The sequence below is a fragment of the Eptatretus burgeri genome, chromosome 18 (assembly GCF_056783735.1).
Source record: "Eptatretus burgeri isolate ZD-2024b chromosome 18, Ebu_testis_v1, whole genome shotgun sequence".
NCBI lineage: Eukaryota > Metazoa > Chordata > Myxini > Myxiniformes > Myxinidae > Eptatretus > Eptatretus burgeri.
The window spans coordinates 2,425,145-2,449,497 of record NC_140978.1 but is presented as its reverse complement, the minus strand read 5'-3'; the positions used below and the strand labels follow the sequence as shown (position 1 = coordinate 2,449,497).

The following is a 24,353-nucleotide window of genomic DNA, read 5'->3' as shown; positions in this document are numbered from 1 at the left end:
TATTATGTTTGAGTGGGAATAATGAAATCGATGCAATCTTTAGGGCAAAACTGTGAATGGTCTATAGTATCCACAAATGTATTTTTTAATGTTGGCATTATCAACGTTAAGATTTTCTACAAAGTATATAATTACATGAACTGTTTGAAGAGGAATGGGTGAAAGGGGGGAGGGGGATGAGGGAGAATATTTACTTACTTGGAGGCAACAAAGGATCTCCATCACACAATGTCTTTGCCGAACCATTCCAAGTTTGTAGTAGGAGACTGTAGTTCCCTGGAGGTCTCTGTTTATGGTGTATTCCCAGGATGTTTTAGGTCTTCCTCTCAATTTCCTTCCATGTGCATGCCATATCAAAGTCTGGGAGGAGATTTGTGTGCTTGGTAAGCATATTATATGTCCAAGCCATGCAAGTCTTCTTTCTCACAAGTGTTGAGACAAAATTGCTGTTGTATCGTTTCATTTTGGTACTGGCTTATAGCTGATGTTCTCGCTTTTCCAACAATTCATGAATCGCTTTGAGACATGACGAGGTTTCCCATTTATACACACACACACACATATATATATATATATATATATATATATATATATATATATATATATATATATATATATATATATATATATATATATATATATATATATATATATATATATATATATATATATATATATATATATATATATTATAATATATTATATATATATATATATATTATATTATAATATATTATAATATATATATATATTATAATATATTATATATATATATATATATATTATATTATAATATATATATATATATATATATATATATATATATATATATATATATATATATATATATATATATATATATATATATATATATATATATATATATATATATATATATATATATATATATATATATATATACACACACTAGAAGACCCGTGAACCCGTTGGGTTCCCACTGTGACAGCGGTTGATAAAAAAAAATCATTTCAAAAAAAACAAAAACAAAAAAGATAGCTCCAGCGAACTATGCCGCTGAGGTTGTTTGCATTGATCAAATTCTCCCGAAGAGTACTTCACTGAATCGGGAATTGATTTTTTAATATTTTTTTTCATTGCCTGATTTGAAGGAAACTTGATACTGCACAATGCAGGAGAATGGTGAGTAAGGTGGGCCGAAAAATTTTGCGCTATCGTGTACCGTTTTGGCTGTATTTCGGGAACATACATCCATACATATATATATATATATATATATATATATATATATATATATATATATATGAGAGTTTTATTAATATACTAGCAAAGAATCCGCCCATGGGCGGGTACAATTATCTGTTAAATGGCGTTGGTCCCGTCTCGATCGGATGAAATTGAGAAATTGACATTATCCGGTGACTTTGACCCCGTGACCTTTGACCTTGACCCCTTATGTCCGTTCCCAAGGATCACATATGCTAAGTTTCATCTCATTCTATCCAACGGTTTGGCCGTCTATAAAGGACAAACAAAAATGAAAAATTGACGTTTTAGTCAATTTATGACATCATAACTTGAAAACCGGAAGTCGGAAGTGAATGTCGTCAATGAGCTGTGTCATTTAATTTTGATTATCTGTCGAATGGCGTTGTTCCCGTCTCGATCGGATGAAATTGAGAACTTGAAGTTACCCGGTGACCTTGACCCCTTGACCTTGAACTTGACACCCCCCCCCCCCCCCATGTCCGTTCTCACTCCCCAAGGATCACTCATGCCAAGTTTCATCTCATTCAATCCAACGGTTCGGCCGCCTATAAAGGACGAACAAACAAACAAACAAACAAACAACATACATACAAACATATTCTATTTTTTAGTATAGTGGATATAGAATATATACAAGCCTGGTGTTGGCGTAGTGGTTAGTGTAGCGGCTTGGGATCCAAAAGGTCCTGAGTTCAAGCCCCGTTGGTGGCTTGAATTAATACACACCAGGAAGTTGACTCAGCCTGTCATCCTTCCAAGGTTGGCGAAGTGAGTACCAGTGTACTGGGCCGGTGTATACCCTGGTTAAAATAGGTGTACCATATCCCTGTGTCATACGAGGCGACCAGGGTTGCGTCAGGAAGGGCATCCAGCATAAAACCTGTGCCAAATCACTATGTGGATCATAACGGATGATCCGCTGTGGCGACCCCAAAAGGGAGCAGCCGAAAGAAGAAGAAGAGGAGAGAGATATAGAATATATATATATATATATATATATATATATATATATATATATATATATATATATATATATATATATATATATATATATATATATATATATATATATATATATATATATATATATATATAGTGTTATGGCTGTGGAAATGTGCAATACACCAGAAAGGTCCTCAGGTTAGATATATCGATAAGTTCATGTGTAGTTAGTCCACACACGTTGTTTAGAGGAAATATGTGTGATTCATCCGGGCTGCGACGCTTTGAGTAAGCCGTTTTTCTTTCTCTATCGTTATTTTGGACCAATAATCCCCCAACAACTCAAACACCGCCACCTTCGCCTCTTTACCACCACAACTCCATCCCGCAAACATCGCTTCACCGCCATTCTCAAACGACGCCCGCCAACAACCAAACCACCACAGCAAACCCCCCACCACCTTCGCCTTTCTCCTTCCATAACCATCCACCACACCACCTGTCAACACCGAACGTCGTGCTGCCCAGGGCCCGTTCGGGGATTCTTGCCGAACGCGTCGGCCGCGAGTACAAATGGATGCCTTTACGGGAGAGGAAATCGGATCAGGGGAAGCTCACGCCCCCTTTTTCTCCGTCCAATGGGCAAGCGGCGGGCGGTGTGGCCCCACCCCCAAGTACGATGCATGTGGACTCCTTTTAGGAGGGAAATCGGATCAGGGGAGGCTCACGCCCCTTTTTGCCCGACCAATGGCTGAACATAGGGTGGCGTGGCCCCACCTCCAAGCGCGTTTTGATCCGCTGATTTACATACACGCTCCTCCCCCGGTCTATAAAGACGCGAGCACAAGGCAACTCGCGTGGTGCTGTGTTGGGCTGGCTGGTCGAGTGAAGACGGAGGTCGTCGTTGAGGTTGTCATTGCGGGGTCGAGGGACGAGTCACGGAGTGAAGCAGTGACGTGGAAGAGGGCTCAGGGGTGAGAGTTCGCCGGAGGCGGTGCGGTCCCAAGGCCCCGCCAGTGGGACGGAGCGTCCACCATTCCCCTCTCTCCACCCCGAGCATCAGCAATTCCCCCCACCCGCGCTGAGATAGCGCGGTAACCTCGTCCATTCCCCACAACAACCGTAGTGTCGACCGACCAACACGTGCCTGCGCAACGCACGCCTAAAGGAGCTCACCGACCACGCCGGGGGCACGGAGTCAGGCACGTTACGCTGACACTGCGGCTAGCCCGCCATCGCGCCACGAGGGCGCGGGTAAGACCCCTTCGGTCTCGTGGACCTGGCCGCTCACCCAGGTCCCACGTCCATTTGGTCCACGGACCTGTCTGCCCCCTTGCCTGTGAGGGTGGCTTTTATTTGCTTTTTGTTTAAATGTGTGTGTGGCGCCAGTCATTTAAGTAAACCTGAATAAGTGCTTGTGCATTGCTTTATTCGGTGGTAACTCTTTTGCTTGCTTTTACTGTATGACTGTATATACATGCTTGCTTTCACTGTATGGCTGTAAATACGTGCCTTGTCTGCGTGTGTAATAAACTACTTGCCTGTCGAACTGTTTCCCGTTTTGTTGCGTCCTTTCCTTTGTTTGAAAGTCCCATCTTGCATCACGTAAGGGATTGGTAGTGGGTGTAGACACCCAATAAATAATCTGAACCGTCGAGGTCGGCGATAACTCTGCTCAGTTATCCCTGCAGCTCGGAACAAGCCGCTTAAGCGGTTCGTGTCCGGAGTCGACCTGCGGCGTGGTACAACTCCTCGGTATATCGATATTCGGCGATTCACCCGATTTCATGCGGGTAGAATGCGGGCTGGGTTGTGGTGAGGTTAAACCCGCACCCGTGGCTAGCTCCTTGGCGGTAGTTCCAAGAGGGTCACGACTGAATTGTACGTTCCGGTGGGCGACGCGTCGCGATTTGAGTTACGTGACCGATCGCACGCCGGGCGGGCGAAATTCGTAACAATATCTATATATATATATATATATATATATATATATATATATATATATATATATATATATATATATATATATATATACATATATACATATATACATATATACATATATATATATATATATATATATATATATATATATATATATATACATATATATCTATATACATATATACATATATCTATATACATATATACATATATCTATATACATATATCTATATACATATATATATATATATATATATATATATATATATATATATATATATATATATATATATATATATATATATATATACGTATGCATGTAAATGGCTCATGCCATCTGTCTGTCTGTCTGTCCCACCATGAAACACAGAAATGCTCCTTGGAGAGAAAAAAAAAGGTCAACAAAAGATGCTTCAAATTAATCCAAACCGATGGGAAAATTAAAATTTATACATCAATGGGACTAAAATTTTAACATAGGTGGTGTATAAGGCAACAGACAGCTGCTTCAGTCACTCCCAATTTTTTTTATCAAAATTTTTTCATTTGCTGTTAAGAAATATGATTTTAGAATTTTAAAATTTACCCAATACAAGAAATCGAATCGGCTAACGCTGTCTGTCTGTTCCTCCCACCCACCCCCCAAAACAAGATAATGCTCTCGCACACAACAAATTACATAAAAGTTGCTTCAAATTAATCCAAACTACGAGAAAATCATAACACTGGTTCGTTCAATTTAGCACACAGTAAAACGGAAGTAATGCTGTCCTTCGACATGGGCATGGCGGGTGGATCACGTGACTCAGCGTTCTGCTGCAGTCGCCATCGTGAATTAAACCCTTGTATGCAGACTCCCAAGCTTTGCCGTCTCTTCACTCTTCCACAGAACGTGAACCCAAGGGGTATGACACCAACAATTATGCAATCATATGAAGACACGCGAATATCAACCCATGCCTGGAAGACCACGAAAATGAGCTCGAGCTACAAGCCCTACCACAAGAGACCGTGAGCGCAAAAGAAGACACAGAAGCAACATCGATTTTCGCCAATGGGGGTAGGCAAGAAACATCAAAGCTAATGAAGCTGCACATGAAAATGAACAACTCTCTTCTTTTCTTGAAGCTCCAGTTGCATCATACAACAACCCAAGATATTCCTTATTAAACCTCCCAGTTTTGAGCTCTTTCAAACAGTGCAAGAATTAAAAAAAAAAAAATGATATCATAGAAGTTTTACCATGGGCTTCCTACTCGTGTGATGATCAATTTCACCATCGATTTCACCAGTTGGATCAATGCAGCTACCAACATATGTGAAGGCCTTGACATCTTTTAACTTCTGGGTTCACAAAATAGGTCATCCGACGTCCAGAGACAACCAGAACACTTTTGTCAGACAATCATACCTTGCTGGTTGCCAGCCTGACGGGCAACCAAATTTGTTATCTGCTGAACAAACCTTCCTTTGGTTTTATTTATCCATGCTGTTGTCACTTCAACTTCAAATAGTCGAGAATTAAATCAAACCCATTACTAATCTTCGAGTTGAGGGGGCACCATTTTTGTTCTTGGAAAGCAAGTTCTAAATGAATTGCATAACAAACGCAGTTCCGCTTATTCATGGAGCGTACCATACGTTCATGTACCTTGCGCTATACTGCTTTACAATAAATGGATTGCAAGTGGACAAAAACTACATGTTGAAATGGACAAGTACGTCTTGAAATAGCTGCATAATCTTTTGTTTTTGTTTTTTTAAGCGTTTTCTGTTCACAAAACAGCAAAAAAAAAAAAAACCAACAAAAAAAAACACTTATTACATAAAAATTTCAGGATGAAAAAAACAACCTTACGTTCGTTGCCACTGACGGTTGTAAAATCCATGAATACTGTCCAAATGAGGCCACTGATAGTTGGTTTTAGCAATCACAATAGTCCTGTTCAACCAACTACCAGCAATGCCAAGGCTCAATGAGGTAAGCACAGCTAGGAGTGAAAACATTGTGGACACTTGTCGGGGAACTGAAAAAGGATTCGAGCAACGAAATTTGCAAAGGTGCCTGCCCAAGGAAAACTACAAAAATGAATCCCCCTCCACACCCCCACAACTACAAGTCCTCACCCCTCCCCCTTCCAACCCGAAGGCATTAATCCCCTCCCCACTTCAAGCTTTTACCATAACTAAACCTCCCCCCATAACTTCTCAACCTCTCCTCCCCCATCAGAACTCGTCGTCCTCAACACCTCCCCTCCCCCTCACCCCCCACCAAAACTCGTCATCCTCAACACCTCCCTCCACACCAAAAGACCTAAACCTCCCCCCTCCCACAACTTCTCAACCACTCCTGCCCCATCCTGCCCAACTACAACTCGTCCTCCTCAACAACCTCCCCCTCCCCCCTACCGACAGACGTTATCCTCTCCACCCTGAAAGCCTTCCAAATCTGTCACATCTTTACTCTACCACACTCCCTCCAAACCCTCCTCCTGCTCCTAAAAGCAAACGGGGATTCCCACATCGAAACAGCAGAACATTTAACGCTCTCCGCTTCCCTATCATGCCAACACAAACGTCACAGAAACCCATCACGGTCACCTGTCTAACTCAATTTTAAAAGAAAATATTCGGATTTAATAGCAAGGGCCTGCGTAACCTCTGCAGCAAAAGCGTTGCTTGAGAGAATGCCACATAGTTATTTGGGTGGTGCATAAACAACAGAATGCTGCCTGATCGCTGAGGCCCATCTATCTTCACAAGGACCGTGATACCTATCGGCTCAAAATCCTATCAACTGTCAATTTGATTGATTTACACTGAAGGGAAAACTTTTAAAGAGGGCATGGCAATTGTGAATATGACAGCTTCAAAGAAGTCTTTGAATTTGCATAGCAGTAACCACCAAAATGGCAGGCAGAGTAAAGAAATTGTGGATGGAGTCAGGTGAACTGTCCAACCAATGGGTGGAACTCAGATGCACGCAAGGCTCCTTTTATCGTGTAGATATTGTTGTACCCTTGTCAATAAAGATGTTTAACAATAAATAAGTAAATAAATCCAACACCACATATATATATATATAATGGAAACTCAAGTAAATTACCACTCCTAACTCGTCACACGGAACTGCTGCCTCATGAGAAGCCCGATTTCATGGAATCGTGATGCTCGCTCATTGGTTTACACCGCCAGTGATAGGCTATTTATAACTGCGTACACACGTTGATCGCACTGCAGGCAGGACAATGGCGACTAAGCGTAAGCTTACAACTAAAACCTACCAAGAAAAATACGACATTATCCAGTTTTGCGAGGCAAATCCACTGATGAAGAAAACAGACATAGCTGAGAAGTTGGACATCAAACGGCAGACATTGAACGATATCTTGAAGAATAAGGGCAAGATGTTTGGACAAGTGGAGAAGATCGTGAGGCCGGTGGGAAGTGTGAAATGCGTGAAATGTGTGTCCTTTGAAGATGTCGATGACGCGCTAATCATCTGGTTTCGGCAAATGTCGGCTCAGCCAAATATTCGGTTTCGGCCGATTCGGCCGATACTGTCTTTCGGTGGAGGATTGCCCAGCCAACATCATGGAATACAATGACCAGTTTGAATCCTTTCTCATGCACCAGATGCCCAAGAGTTTGAGGCAGTCAAACATAACGGATTACTTCGCGAAGAAGTAAAGGATCAATCGAGCTTAGTGTTGAAGTCCGATCATGGTTTTATATTGGCTTGTTTTGTACATTACCGCACTCACTTACACATAGGCATTGAGTGGTAATCATCACCACGATGACTGTGTGTCATGTCATTTGTCACTATACCATCACCGATGGTATACGAGTTGTCTTACAGAGTTGTTCATTATCTTTACTTTTGATAAACTGATTCATGAATTCCATCTTTGCTTGATCACTTTCCAACTCACCCCCACCTATGCCCCGAGGATTGTGTTTTCCTTTTGGTACAATAGCCGGCTCTCACACATATGTGTCCAGGCCACACGCGACTTCATCCTTCACCCCACAGTCATCATGAATGTTCGCATATGCGTAAGTCGTCACATTTCTAAGTCGTCACTTTTTTTCTCGGTCCCGATGGTGACAACTTATGCCTAGTCTACTGTATATATATTTTTTTTCACACAAAATTTTAATGGTGGTCACGGGAGGAATGTGTCACAATCCACAGTGCATTGCACCCTGCTGCGTATGGGTCTGCGTATCCGCAGACAGGTCAGAGTGCCCATGATGACCCCTGTCCACCGTCGAAAGCGCCTACAATGGGCATGTGAGCGTCGGAACTGGACCTTGGAGCAATGGAAGAAGGTCGCCTGGTCTGATGAGTCCCGTTTTCTTTTAGATCATGTGGATGGCCGTGTACGTGTGCGCCATTTACCTGGGGAAGTGATGACACCAGGATGCACTGTGGGAAGACGACAAGCCAGAGGAGGAAGTGTGATGCTCTGGGCAATGTTCTGCTGGGAAACCCTGGGTCCGGCCATTCAAGTGGACGTCAATTTGACACGTGTCACCTACCTAAACATCATTGCAGACCAGGTACACCCTTCATGGCAATGGTATTCCCTGATGGCTGGCAGTGGCCTCTTTCAAAAGTATAATGCACCCTGCCACACTGCACACATTGTTTGGGAATGGTTTGAGGACCATGATGAAGTAAGTGTTCACGGTGTTGCCCTGGCCTCCAAATTCTTCAGATCTCAATCCAATTGAGCATCTGTGGGATGTGCTGGACCGACAAGTCCGATCCACGGCAGCTCCACCTCACAACTTACAGGACTTGAAGGATCTGAGGCTAATGTTTTGGTGCCAGATACCACAGGACACATTCAGGGGTCTTGTAGAGTCCATGCCTCGGCGGGTCGGCACTGTTTTGGCGGCACACGGAGGACCAACAGCATATTAGGCAGGTGGTCATAATGTTTTGGCTCATCTGTGTGTGTGTGTGTGTGTGTGTGTGTGTGTGTGTGTGTGTGTGTGTGTGTGTGTGTGTGTGTGTGTGTGTGTGTGTGTAATATATATATATATATATATATATATATATATATATATATATATATATATATATATATATATATATATATATATATATTAGCAGGCTGCAGTTCAAATCCATTATTAAGAGGCAGACTTCCTTGTGGAAGAATGGTGCCACATTCCCATAGAACCGTACCAGATGCTTCTTGACTCCATGGATGCATGTCGTAACCTCGCACCCTACTACATGACATTCTATTGGCGTTTCCATTTTTTGTCCACTCCCTGTATGTTATGCATCTCAAAAACAGGGCTGGCCCAATCTCCACCAAATTTTCCATCTGTATTGGTGGTATGCAGGGTCAGCTAATGGACACAGTCCCTCCCCCCCCCCCCACTCCTTTGCTGGAAGGGGGGGGGTCGATTTGCAAATGCTCCCGAGGGAGCGGGTATTTCTGGTTTTCAAATTCACTCAAGTGTGTAAATACTTTCAAAAAATGTGGTTAGGAGTGCCAGGACAGTTTTCCATTTATCAAATGTGTGCTGCTGCTGCTACTGCTACGACTGCTGCGACTGCTGCGACTGCTGCGACTGCTGCAGTAGGAATCACGTAAAAAGCATACATACATTTTGCAGTTGCAAACACAGTTAAATTGGTTAGTGTCACTATTGGAGACAATCTACACAAAGAAAACAAGAAAGAGCAATCAGGGATTGCAGACCCTCACCAGGACTTGTTTTGTGTGGTGCATTTTGTGTGGCAAATAAATGGATGTACTAAATGAAAGGTTGTTTTTGCAAATGAAAGGTCGAAATGGTCTTGTTGTAAATTTATAAAGGTCAAAGGTCTGAAAAGTTGTAAAGGTCATATGGTCTGAACGTTTAAAGTTTAAAGGTCGAAAGGGTCTTAAAACGTATATAAAGGGTCGAAAGGTCAATGGGATCTACCGGGTATTAAAAGGTCTGAAAGGTGTGAAGGTCTAAAAGGTCTAAACAGTAGAAAGGAGTCTAAAGGTCTTCGGGGTTCAAAAGGGTCTAAGAGGATCTAAAAGGTCTTTGAGGTCTCAGGGTATATCGGGTCTAAAGGGTCTTAAAGGGACTTGGGGGTCTTTGAGGTCTTAAAGGGTGTTTGGGTTCTTAAGGGCCTTGCAGATCTTAGGGGTCTCAATGGGCTTAAAGGGTCATAAAGGGCCTTAGGGTGCCAATGCAATTAATACACACTCACATTCTGTGTGGACAGGCAAACAGACAGACAGACAAACAGACCCAAATGCAAACCCTCTCCTCTAGCGAAGGTAATAACAGCAGAGTACCTTGGTTATTAGAATACTCAAATCGTTGTCTAGTCTGAGGTTTGATTCTTGACTGCAACCATCAATAATGGCAGTTTGGAGGAAGTTACATCTGCTAGAACTTGCGTAAATGGACGTCAACCATTTCATGGTATCTTTGGGAAGTGTAGGTGAATGAGCTAGTTCTCGGAATAATTTTTTACATTCTTGTTTCATATCTACACCGTCGACAGCATCCGTCCACATTCCTCTGCCATTTCCCCTTCTGAATAGCTTTTCTCCATCACCAGTATCAAGACCGCAACATTCGACAAATCAACTTGAGTCAGCCTTCAAAACAACCTACGCTAATCAAACGAGATTACTTTAATGCAACACCTAAAGGCTGTGCCAAGAGCTTCCCACGAGCTTACAAGTTGGTCTTGAGTCTCCACCTAGTGAGTGAACCAAGAGTATTGTTGCCAAGCAGTGAAGCCATAGCTTCAATGCTTAAGGGAACCAGGGAACCCTTACAACTCAGAGATGGTTTACCTTGGCATAAAAGTTACCGAATGAACAAGTTTATAACCTAACCAAGAAACAACACTTGTGCACATGATTGAAAATAATGGCTTTTTGTGGCTTGGATTCACTTGTAACAAACAACAAAAAGTATGTATTCTGATGATGCACATTTTGTTTCAGCAAGTACCAAATCTCACCATGAATTGCAAGCAGATGGGTGCATTATGTTATTCAGGGAGAACAATCTGCCATTACTATATCTACTTTGCTCAGCCAATGTGATCAGAGATCCACTTCCATGTGGTTGCAACTCGAAAAGGTGAGTATATTCGTAGACATTGTTAAATTGTTTCAATGTCAGCTGTAGAAGAGAGATCGAAAATTGCTAAATTTTGAGTCATTTCTGTAAGTAGAGGATGGTCAAGAAAAAGAGAAAAGGATGACCCATGAAAAGTGTTGTGAAAACTTTAAATTTTATTCAAAAATCTATACTATATAATTACATGAATCAATATATATGTAAAAACTATGAGGGAGATTTCATAAATGCAGCATAAAACATTACTTGAATCCTGTCGGGATACATTTTCATGTGCTTATGGAAATGTTCAGCAGAATCCCCTTTTTCACACCTAACTCCTGACTTTGACAGTGTGTCGACCGACTTCTTCGGGCTGGTGCCCACTGACTGTCTGACACATTCAATGACGTCAGGGAGTTCTCACTGACTTGCATCCTGAACGACTGCTTGTCTTGGGATTTTGAATGAAGGTACAGCATAGTACCCTCCCTTCCTTAACTTATTTATCCATTTATGCATCGTTTGGTTATATGGGGCCTCTCTGCAGTTGAAATTGGTATTGAACTTTCTTTGAGTGTCCTTAAATGAGTGCATTCGGAAGTAGATTTCCAATGAAAATGTCTTCTGTTCTGTTGACCAGGGCACACTCATCTCTCGTGTAAGGGTAATAAATATTTTTCTCTGTTGTTATCTACACATTCTCAACTATCTATACATGTAATAAAAAAAAAGAGAAGTGAGTTAAAAAATAATTGGGGTGGGGAGAATATATATATATATATATATATATATATATATATATATATATATATATATATATATATATATATATATATATATATATATATATATATCTCTCTTTTGACCACCCTATACGCAATTTATGCAGGATCATTTGATTTTGCCTGGAATGAGTGACCACTCTGTCATATGCACTCCTATATTACTTGTCCTACCCCTCTGAAAGTCCAAAATAAACAAAAACAAGGAGAAAAGACATAAAATATCATAGCCCCCATGGTTTTAGTAATTTTGCTGAACAGAGTTAATGGGCTAGCCCATATTTACAAGTTTTATGTGTATGTGCAACAGGCTTTAATGGTCATGTGACATGGAAGATTGAGCAAGTAACAAAATGGCCACCAGTCGGCCATCTTGGACCTGATCCTGGAAGAAAAATGGCGTGCATATGCGAGCCATCATTCCGTATCTGCGTGACAAGTTTGAATAATATCGGTAAATGCATTTCTGAGAAATGGTTGAGGAATGTAGTATAAGAAATGGTTAGATAGTTAGAAATGAGGTTAGATAGTTGAGAAATGGTTCAACATCAGCTGTTTTACAACTAAAATTGCCGCCAGTCGGCCATCATTGATAGAATCGCGAAACAAAATGATGTGCATATGTATACCATGAAGTATTGTCTTTTTTCCAAGTTTGAAAAAAATTGGTTAATACATGTCTGAGAAACAGCTGCAGACGGACGGACGAGACCCAATCCAAAAGCCGCCGTTTCGGACTTATTCAATTCAAATCTTAGTTGGCAACAGCTGTTATTAAAACAACTATTTCAACCAACACATTCTACCCAATTGCCAGTAACAGCTTTGTGCATCATGAGCTACAGAAAAGCAGTCATTTAATGACCTTGTGGAAATGAATGAACACCTCCAACCTTCATTTCAAGATCCCTAACTGACTGAAAACTCGTGAAATTTAGGAAAAACATTTCATGTCACTTTGACAACTTGCGGTATATTTTTGATTACCTTCACAAAATATTATAGCAGAATATATTTGATGATGAAAATGCAACAATTAGAAAGCAAGTGAGAAATGATAACCATGCATGTTCTAAATGGCAATGTGCTGTACAAACCTGCAGCAACACGAGTAAACACCGAGGCACGTGATAGGCACAGTGAATGATACAATCCAATGTCAGAACCACATCAGCAGTGAAAAACGAGAACAGAAAATCACCGGCCTGTCAACGCAAAAGTCGGAACGATTAGCAAATTGTATCAATGTAGCAAATAATTAAATAATCATCGGCTGGAGAACACACATCTTTATGATATCACTGTAAATTATTTATGGATGAATTACAATGATTGAAACTGTAAACAAAACATTTCCTTATCATGGAGTATGGTAATACTCCATAAAGAAGGGGAACAAAATGGCACACATTCAAATGTGTACACAATGATATGCTCATAAACTACGATGGAGTGAAGTCATTAGCATTTAAAAGCCACAACTTTTATTCTCGAGTGTTTTCTGAACTACCAAGACTTAAAAAGATGCCAAAATACATTGCCAAAGTACCATTTTGTACTTCTTCTTCTTATTCTTATTATGATTCTTCCCCTCTCAATACAATGAAAAACTGCAGCCCAACCTACCTCAATGACTGCTAAAGCCATGATGGTGATTCCAATGTGATGAAGTTACTTTGTCTCTGGGCGAGTGCTGACAACCCAAACTTTAAAAACACCGAAAACATTAATAGTTTCATTCGGAAAATAAATCTAACGAAAATTTGCACTCAACCAAACAAGGCCAGGATCATGAGGGGGGGGGAGGGGAAGATGGACAATTGACAGCACCATTCCAGAAGCGATACATTTATGAAACATCGCCCAAATCACCTGAAACAAATATTAGAAGAATTTAATAATACATATGGATTTAATCCATACCAAAGTAACAAAATATATTTTTAAAACCATAAAGCATTTTATTACTTAAAATATTTTTTCTTGCAGAAACAAAAAAAAAAAAAAAACATTTTCAAAACTGTAAAAACATAGAGGGATGGAATTTCAAAAGAACCCAAAAACAAACAAGATAGGAATGACACCACATTATGATTCCACAATACAAGACCGCAATCCTATTCTGGTTTAGCACCATATCTTTTGACATTTCACTTTTGTTGTGGGATTGTGATGGAATGACGTCAAAAGATATCATGATGCTAAACCAGAATACAATTTCGGCGTCGTATTGTGTCATCGTAATGTGATGTACATTCCTACCTTGTTTGGTTGTTTTTTTTGAGATTTCATCCGTCTATGTTTTTACGTTTCTTTTCCTGCACAAGTATGATTGAACATACTGTATTTGTTTAATTTTGATCTGCCAGAATTACTTCTCATTCCACTCTTTAAAAACACTGAATCAGATGGGAGTATTGGGATGGAGATGTTATGATACAGAAGCGATGGGAAGAAGAAAAAAAATCAACTCGTTTTTACTGTGCTAAGTAAAGGGAATCAAGCTTCAATGGGTATAACGTGGCTCACCCCCCTTAATTTAATGAACTCATCCAAAGGGAAAAGGCAATGAATGAGTGGCTCACAGAAAGTAACACCTTCCTCATCTTAAAATCTGAAAAATAAAAATAAAAAAACTGCCTCACCAATTTTAGCCAATAAAAGGTCGACCAACAACATACAAGCATTTAACAGGAATCATTACAGAAATGATTTACCACCACCAAACACAACAAGGATTGCCAGAGGCAGAGTAAAAGGGATGGAAGGAAATCGTTACAGAACAATACACCATCTATTACTGAACACGATCATATTTGAAAACCACAAGCTGCAAAGCATTAAAATATCCACAGCCTGGAAGACTATAAGAAAAAAAAAAAAACCTTTGGATAGTGCCCACAATCGTTGATGATGAACTGCATGCAAGTGCACAGGATTCATGCCCAAATAATCAAACTAATTCAGAAAGCAATCGGGCACAATCCTGGACGGGTCGCCACTCCGACGCAGGACACCAGCATGCTGGCACTCATTGTGCTGACCTCGGAAGGATGACAGGCAGAGTCAACCCCACCTGCTATTAATTCAACAGCCAAGGGGGATTTGAACTCAGGATCTGAGGATCCCAAGCCCACCACCCTAACCATGAAGCCAACACCAGACATGTGCAGGACCACACCACGTGATCCACCACAAATCCTGAAAAAAGTTATTATTAACTTGATGAGTGTGTGTATATCTATAATAAATATATATATATATATATATGTAATAATACCGTACGCACAAGTCCTCGAAAGATAAACACAAGATGTGATGAGACCACGCCATCTCAAACGCTTTCTGCTTTGTTTAAAACAACAACAACCCCACCACGACGTTTAATGTCACTGTCGCCTTGCCAGGGTTAACACCAGGACAGTTTGTAATGGGATCTCAATACTTTGGTAATAATTTATGAAGCCGATGTTGCACATTTCGAAGCGAGCACGTTTTCACTGCGGAGCTATATCCCAAAGCCCTCAGAGTACAGTACAGTGCAGTACAGTGCAGTACAGTGCAGTACAGTACAGTACAGTACAGTACAGTACAGTACAGTCGAGTGGAGTATTACTTGTTGCAGGAGAGGAGCACATCACAACGAACTGCGGAACGGAAATTCGCTTTTCTAAATTATTTGCATCTTTGCTTCTCCGTTACCCGCTATGTGGATACATCCGGATGTTACACTCTCCAAGTAGCGAATTAATTTGTTTACAGATGATTTAAATATGGATGAAGCCATTTCACAGAAATATTAAAAAACAAAGCTTACCCAACACACGCAATAAAATCAAGCGGAATAAAAAAAAAAAAAAACGCTACCAGGGCATTCCAATGACGTCATTTCCGCGCGACCATCAGCCATCCGGAAGACGGCATTCCGCAATACTAACGTGATGACGTCATTCCGCAATACTTACGTAATGACGTCATTACGTAATTCATTCGAAACTTCTTACAAAACAAAAAGCAAAACTTTGTTTGATCGCTTGTGCATGGAGTAGGAACGTACAAAGTATCGTTCACTGGACTGTTCGAATATTTTATTTGTTGACTGACTTAGTCGATACTGCTTTTTGCGATGTGCACAATCTTGCCGAAAGAATGCATCAGGCACTCGTGTTTAATATTGCTTTGGCGCAATGGAAGTTGTTTAGTGACGTCAGCGATTTGTGTGCCGCCGCAATATTGGAGTACTAATTAAAAGGAACGTCCATTCATGATCGATTTGGTTATTGTGTTTTCATGGTTTAACGATCGTGATCAAAGCTTGTCCTGAATCTTTGTTTTGTTGATAAGTTGGATATTTTGTCTCGGGAGCAATATTGTAACAAAATACAGGTTGTTGTTGTTTCGCATGCAGCCTGCATCTGCTGGTTGCATCATTTTCTGGAAGTGCAGCTGTGCTGCTGATGCAGTGCCCCTGTTACCAGTGAGCTGGTACTTATTTTGCCGACCTCAGAAGGATGACGGCCTGAATCAACCCACCTGGTGTTATTTCAATGGTAGATAGGGGCTCCAACTAAATTACAGATTTATTTTACATGAAAAAAGGCGAATGTGATACTGATTGTATGTTCTAATTGTTCTCCATTTTTCACAGGATATGTACATCAAGAAATGCACATTATAATGTGTGATACGGATCACGTGATGTCATACTATGTGTGTTCCTGCAACAAAGTTAATCATATATATATATATATATATATATATATATATATATATATATATATATATATATATATATATATATATATATACATATATATATATATGATTTAGAATTTCACTTTCCGTGCTTTCGATTCACCAAATGTATTGTTGCAGGCCAGGGGTCGATGGCGAGAACGACCACTAGGTGGGAGGGGTTATGTCGTCTCCCACCAGATTCCCCGGAATTGTAGGCCGTCGCTCCGTATAATTCCATGACGAGGTGGGTCGCTGAACCGACCGTGGAACGCCAATATCTCGACCGCGTGGCGTAGGGTCTTTTTGTCTAGAACCAATTTACCTAATTAACTACGCGATGTCAACTACCGGGGAACCACGCCCTCAGCACGTCTTGCTCGAACAGGGCCACTCTACCGACTGTGGTAGCATTCCGACTACCAACCCCAGTTCGGGTGCAGTCAAGTGGAGCTGCCAAAGCCGTGCCAGCGAGGATGAACGGATTATCGGGGATAAAAACCCGGCTAAAACTCAGATCCGAACCATGCTGGACCAATGAAGGAAAAGACGGAAATGAACTGGGAACATTTCTACAATCATTTATTTACAAATAATTTACAAGAGAAAAAGGACACAGGGCAAGACTTATCGTGGAAAATACAAGCAAGAATTTACAATGATGGAATAAACACTTAAACAGTTTCTACTTACAAGACGGGCCCACACACTCAGACGCACACCCAGACGATTTATTAAAAGACCCCCGCAGCCAGAGAGGGAGAGACGAGCTGGTGGTCACAGTTCTCGGTAACTGAGAGTCTTTGTGGAAAGGAGTGCTCCCTGGTGCGGCACCTGTTAATGGTCGTGTGGCTCGGTCCACGGCCGCACGCGTGGAGACCGTGTCTGCGAAGGAGCCCGGGTCGAGTAGTGCTGAGTCCGAGGCGGGGATCAGGGCCCAACGCTCTCCGCTCTCAGGGTTGCTTCACGAACTCCAAGCCTTTCACTGCAAGCACTGTACGAACTACACGACTCTCTCACGGCAACACTCTTCGCAACTAGCACTCCTTGCAACCCTCTAAACTCCAACGCAACCCAACAACCACGACGAGCGACCCCCCCCAAGAACTCTCGTCCACAGAACTAATCTCCACCGAACTCTCTCAGAACCCCCAAAGAACTCCGCGCTGAGGACGGTGTCGGTAGTTTTTATGGACCTTTCCGAACGGGGTGGGGGCTCGGTGGAACAGACGTCACTGTCTGCCCCGATTGGACGGGACTCCCATGTGTCCACCCTTTCTGGGCAGGGTTTCAGCCATGCTGGGAAAACCGCGCCACCACTCCACGCGTGCCCATACTCGTCAAAAAGAAGTTACAAAGTTTGTGGAAGCCGAGAAGGAACTGCCAGAGATTCTGCCTCGGACAGTGAGTCGCCGGTTAGGCGAGTGAAGCACTTGTTAAGTGGTGTTGTCGATTTGTTTGATGGTTTGTTTGATGGTTTGTTGGATGGTTGTTAGATGTAAAGATTTAATAAACTACCTAAAAGGACATCGCAACGCACACCTTTGATTCTCCATCTAGACAAAAGGAAGGGACCTGTCTCGCATGTACTTAACGGAATAACTGACTTTTGGGACATCTGCATGTTTGAATGCATATGGCTTCCAGATCCGTAACGGTATGAACAAGTCCCTTCTGGTAAATGTTTTGCGTAATTTCATGTTCTATTGACAAGGTAGATAGCCAAACAAGTGTTTGTTGCATCATTGAGGAGAGAATGGATGTTTTGATCAACTTTGGCTTGGAAAAGGTTCGCTCACCACTGGCTACAGAACCATAGAAAATCGAGTTATCGACTTCTACTCACCGTTATTGTAGAATTTTGGAGTATATGTTTTAACCGACTCGAGGTAAATCCTTTTACTGAAATGAAAGCCCACAATTAATTCACTGTCCACAACGGAAAGTACATTACATCAGATAATTTTATTTTAACTTGGTACCAAGGAGTACAACCCACTGAGATGGTATACATCCACAATGATTTGCACTAAACTAAGATTACATTTTCTGGCATTTATATGCTTCTGAGGGAGTGGAGGGGGGCTTATAAGCATTGGGCAAAATAACTCCAACTGCAATACGTGTCTATTAGGTGAAAAGCGAATGATGTAATCATGGCAAAAGTTGGTGTTATCAACCAGATCACTTTGTTCCATAGCAAGACATTCCTTTTGTCAACATTTAGGTCAAAAGTCTCTTGGCTAAAAGGAATCAACACTGACATTATAGCATACAAGTTAAATTTATAAAACACCAGCAACAATTATAATTGAGAGTACATTAATATAATTATTTTCTCCCACACCGCTAAAGGTTGATGACCTCATCCAGTCTGAGCGGTGTCCCATAAACTGTTGAGCTTGAGTGTGAGTGAATACAGTCACAAGTTCAATAAGAAGCAAGAAATGACATAATACCAGTGGGCCAATGAAATAATATGATCCACTCGTTGACTTTCAACTGTCGAAAGAATCGCTCCATGAACCCATTAGGTGACGGGTAATAAGCTGTGGTTCTGGTTCTCCTACTGCCAAGTAGACCAGACAGAGCTTGAATTCAAACTGACAACCCCAGTCTTTGGTTATTGTTGATGGTGCACTGAACACAGCTACCCAATGTGAGATGAATGCTTGAGCTACCATCTCTGCTGTTTGGTTATATTTGGGTATTGCAACCGACCAACGAGTAAAATGATCAATGCATTCGAGCAAGTATGTATTGCCGTCTGGTGGGGGTAGACCTCCAACTGGATCAATGTGAACATGGTCGAATCTGGCATCCAGTGGAGGAAACGTGTCACAAACAGATACGTGGGACGAAACCCGTGAGTCAAGAGAGTAAATGCGTCGCTGAAGATAGGGCCACAGATGCTGTTTAACTCGAGTGAACTCCAGCGAACTCCCGTGAACCTCAAGTCTGTGAGTCCTTGCCACGATGGTGTAAATAGCGAGTTGCTAGGAACGAAAAGCATCATCACACTTCTGTTCAAGCCTTCCTTCCTGCTCCTCCCTCAAGAGGGAGGTCCTCGAGCCCAGTAGTAGTGTTGGGCAAAATTATTGGTTAGAAACCAGATAAATACCATGCCTGCATTACTGCCATTGGTTGGACAAATAAATGGAATGAAGTTCACGATGTAAAAGTAACAACAAATTGGCACCGATGAAAAGTACACTCCAGAACCAGGGAGGGTGAAGAGGATGCGGAGAGCAATGCATGTGTTGGGGACATTATCTTTGAGCATATTTTTTACAAACAAAGTTCAAAGCATGTTGTTGTCGTGCCAACTTTGGAAGCCACCTTGCGATGGCTCACAATTCACTCGAAGTCCCCAACAAATTTATACAATGAACATGTCGACTGCCCAGCTTTCTCTCTGCCAGATAACTCCGCTCTGCCTTTATAGCTTGCAATTGCACGCCATTGGTTCTCCCAGGGGCAGCTTGAGAATGTGACACACCCACCGTTACCGCCAGTTTTCAGGTGGTTCGTGGTTCTTACTACAATATGAGGTATGATGTTTATCCTGGGTTCGAATCCTGACCCTGCTATAAACTGTCATCCTGATATTTCACAGTCAGGGTGATTCATGATTGTGTGCGCAGTCCCGCGGATGGATGCCAAATGAGTGTCCCGAAGAGTAGGCGAGCTATCACCGAAACCATGGCCAAATTCCTGCCAAAACCAGCAGAGGGCACTGCATCAGCAGCACAGCCGCACCCTCAGCCAATGATGCCGCTGCAACCTTTTGTTGCAAATGAACAAATAACTTCAATGCGCTATCATGGGTGCACTTAAGAGGGGGGGGGCGTGGGGGTGGGTGTGGGGGAGGTGGTTTCACTTGACTTACGGAGCTGCCCATTAATGTAATAGTTCATATTAAAGGAAAAACATAGACAGTCTGCTTGTTTATTTGTGTAATTTCATGAATCGTTTTCATCCATTTTTGCCACCACAACTTTTCCGCTCTAGTTGACCACCTAGTTTGCCTAATAGCCCCCTTCGTAAGGTGGGGAAATGTGCCTAAAAATGAGATCAAACTCAATTTTCTGACCAAGTGATCTTAGTTGGTTCTGGTCAAGGAAATGGTGCTCCTTCAGAAAAACAAATGTTCCAGACGTGATCATCATGTCACGTTTCGGAAAAATTGTGCAAATGTTCAAAAATCAACGGAAATCCTCGAATTTTGATTAAAATCTTTCAATCTCAGGAACTATCACCTAGACTGACCAAATTTGGCAAACCAATTCTTTCCATAAGTACCAACATGAAAAAGTGAGAATCCTAGTTCTCTGACATGACACAATAGCATTCTTTGGGGGAAAATAGTCAAAAATCCGTATAATTTGCATAATTTCAAAAATAGCAATTTCCCTTATTGGCCTCCCCTGATGACAGATTAGCTGGATGGACATGAAAATGGCATGAAAACGTTGGTCAGAACTTCCTGCATGCAATTATATAATGGTCCAGAGCACAAACCTAACTTTGACGAAACATAGGGAAATAAGAGGAAAATAGTCAAAAATTGGACAAATTTGATAAAATTCCGACCTAGATCTCTCGAACCATTTGGTCTCGATTGACCAAACTTGGCAGAAATATTCGTTCCACATGTAATAGAGTGACAAAGTACTCATCATGTTCTCGGTAGTCCCAGGATGCATTTTGGGGGCAAAAGAGTAAAAAGAAAGTTGTAAACAATTGGCATAAATAATTACCAAATATAGGAAACTTCTTAATCTTCTGAATGCTGATGTCATGCAAACTTCCTCATCCAAGCCATCGTCTTGAATGAGTTCATCGCCAGATTCGTCATCCACATTGATGCAATTGTGGCATCTGCAAAGTTCCGTGCACTGAAGTCCATGCGATATGCAGGCACACCCGACAGCAGAAGACCCGAAAAGGGCACTTTTTATACGCTGATGAACAGTTACTTTTTCAGGCACGAACAGAAAACCTGCTGGAGCAATGTCTCTGGAGACGGAGGCTGGATCATTGGCCACAGGATGTTTAATTTGTCGTGTTCCAATGACCAACTATGGTTAACAGGGGACGGAATGTCAATACATAGTGCGAGCGCTCATTTGTGTAAGTATGCTTGATAGTTGGCCCTCTTCGTGTGCTGGACAAACATGTAATGGGTGGGTGGCAGTGATCAGATGACATCATCAGCTTGAAGGATTTTAGTTTCCATTCCCCTTCATGCAACTCATTGTATCGCAGTCAGTGAAGGTGTGTAATCCTATGGGGGCATTTTCAGTGTCCTGTGTCAGCGAGTCTGCTGTAGCACCACCACCATGTGGCAGGAATATTCTTCATTGGCTGGAGGTAGGCCACGCTGTCAATGATCCCCAGTAAACCTTGTGATGTTGCTGCTTCAGCTTCTCTCATGGCTTCCAGGAAGTGAACAAATTTTGCTTTCCACATTTTCGCAAGTTTCCAAATCATAGTTTCTCAACAATTGAGGAACTGGGGTGAACAAATATGACAGAATGAGTTTCATATCCATTTCCTTTGCCTTTGTGACCAGTAAAATCCTGGCCAGTAATTTGGAATTGGCACAAAGCGCTGTTGTTTCTGGCTTAATCTTGGTGGTCTTTCCGGTGTGTGAGAATGTCTTGAACTTCGGAGACTTTATGGGAGTGAACATATCCGCGTCCTTCGTGTATCTCTGCTCACTGCTATATGTCATGAGTTCGCACTCGCCAAGTGATTCTGCCCATTCTAAAATCACTCTGTATGACATCCGATGCAACAGAACTCGGAACGACGTTAACAAGCTGATAATCTGATGTCGTCACCGGGTTCACCATTTCCTCAACCGTGTTGACTACATTGAGGATATCTGACATCCTTTTCCACATGGCTGCTGTCCAGCTCCTTCCTGTGTCAAGTGGAGGGTATCCTCCCAGCCGTTTTCTCGCAGCTCTCCTGGACATGTGCAAGCTCAGCAAAACTCAGGATCCATCTGGGAAAGGCATGCTTGTTCAGAGTGTTCAGGGTGAATGCTGGTCTTGGCTCTCTGGTGCATTGTATTAAAATCATGAAGAGACAGTCCTTTCAGCGTAGAATGCTTGGTGAGCATCTGCTCCAGCATCTGATCCATGGCGGCTTGAGAGAAGGCCAAGGTCTCTTGGTGCCACACAACAACCCCCCCCCCCACAAACCAAGAAAGGCATCATGGATGGGAGGATGTGTGACTTTAAGGTTCATGGACGAATAATGGATGCAGTCATATGCAAATAACCACAGTAGCATGGCCCTTACTGCGGCAAGGTGCAGAATACAGTTACTATTTCTTGTAGCTCAAATAAAATGGAGCAGCATGTCGACCATCTTCAGGAAGCTCAGCCATAATTTGAACGTCGGCTGGTCTCGGTTTTCTGGTGCATAAAGGCATCGACATCCTGAAGCAACAGCTGAGTATCGTTTGAGATGACGAGGTGGGGGATCTCCATACATTCAAATGACTTGTGTAGTTCCTCTCCCAAATGCCTTTGATGGCTCAATCCTGTAGTGGTAGGGACGCGAAGAAGGCATCCAGAACCAGACGGGACATGGCCTCAAAAACCTCTCCGTTTCCCTCAAATTTTGATTGTAATGCTTTCCAGACAGCACGCCATTCAGGGATCCCTCGGCAACAATGCCTTTCTCAATGACCAAATTTCGAAGACCAGCATCTTGGAATCGTTTCCTTATCACTGCAAGGAAAGCCTTTCCAAGCTGCATAACCATGGGCCTCCGCAAGATGGGATCCAGCCAACTGATGTGTTGTGCTTTCGCATAGATCCCTTCATCCATCATGACCACGACCGTTTCCTGCTGCAGTCTGAAAAAAATCAAATGAGAAATGAGAACTTGAAAGAGAAAGAGAACATTGGTCTTTCAGGGATATCGTCGATCACTCCAGTTGACAACGGGCACTTTCGCCGCCGCTAGCCAAAGGCAGTTTACATTTATTTACAGAAATCTCATCCATACGAAGGCAGATTCAAGATTTCCCAAGAAGAGGGGGGGGGAGGGACATCTATTTCAAGAACTATGTAGAATCCCAACCAGCTGGGCAGTACTTTTTTTCACCAATGGAGGATGCCTGCAAATGACATATGTTCAACGACATATGTGAACACATCCATGTTCACGTTTTTTGCCATGTGCTGATGCTGTTCTTCACCAAATTACAGCTTCCTAAACTGTTGAATGACCTTGTGGTTTGGACCGGCTTTGGACTGGTTTGGAATCACTGAATCAGTGATTACGGAGGCTGGAGTAGTTTTTGCATCTTCGGACACAAAGTGCGTGGTGTAGATAAAGTTTGTACAGGATTCCATTGGACGATGATACCAGTGGTGAAATGAGTTGTGTCTTTTCCAGAGAGAGTCTCTTCCAAAAAACCATTGTTGTCGAACACAAGAGCAGTGAACGTCTCTGAAAAGCCAGGTGGAACAGCGTCTTTAGTATCAACATGTAGTTGGGCCAGTGATGTATCATAATCTATGGCGCAAGTTGAAGAGACACAGTGACCCAGTCCAGAGAGCATGTCAATCATTTTCTGTG

General features: G+C 42.0%; 1 protein-coding gene across 15 annotated transcripts in view; it reads right to left on the bottom strand.

The window, feature by feature from the left end:
- POLG (DNA polymerase gamma, catalytic subunit) overlaps positions 1 to 24,353 on the bottom strand; it is a 144,997-nt gene that overhangs the window by 39,261 nt on the left and 81,383 nt on the right. For 2 of the 15 annotated variants that reach the window (XM_085864408.1, XM_085864406.1), the window contains 2 exons: positions 13,115 to 13,222; positions 199 to 360 (listed from right to left, as the gene is read on the bottom strand). The gene's annotated coding sequence lies outside the window, so the exon portion shown is untranslated. The other 13 variants (XM_085864397.1, XM_085864412.1, XM_085864401.1 and 10 more) reach the window with 11 other exon arrangements.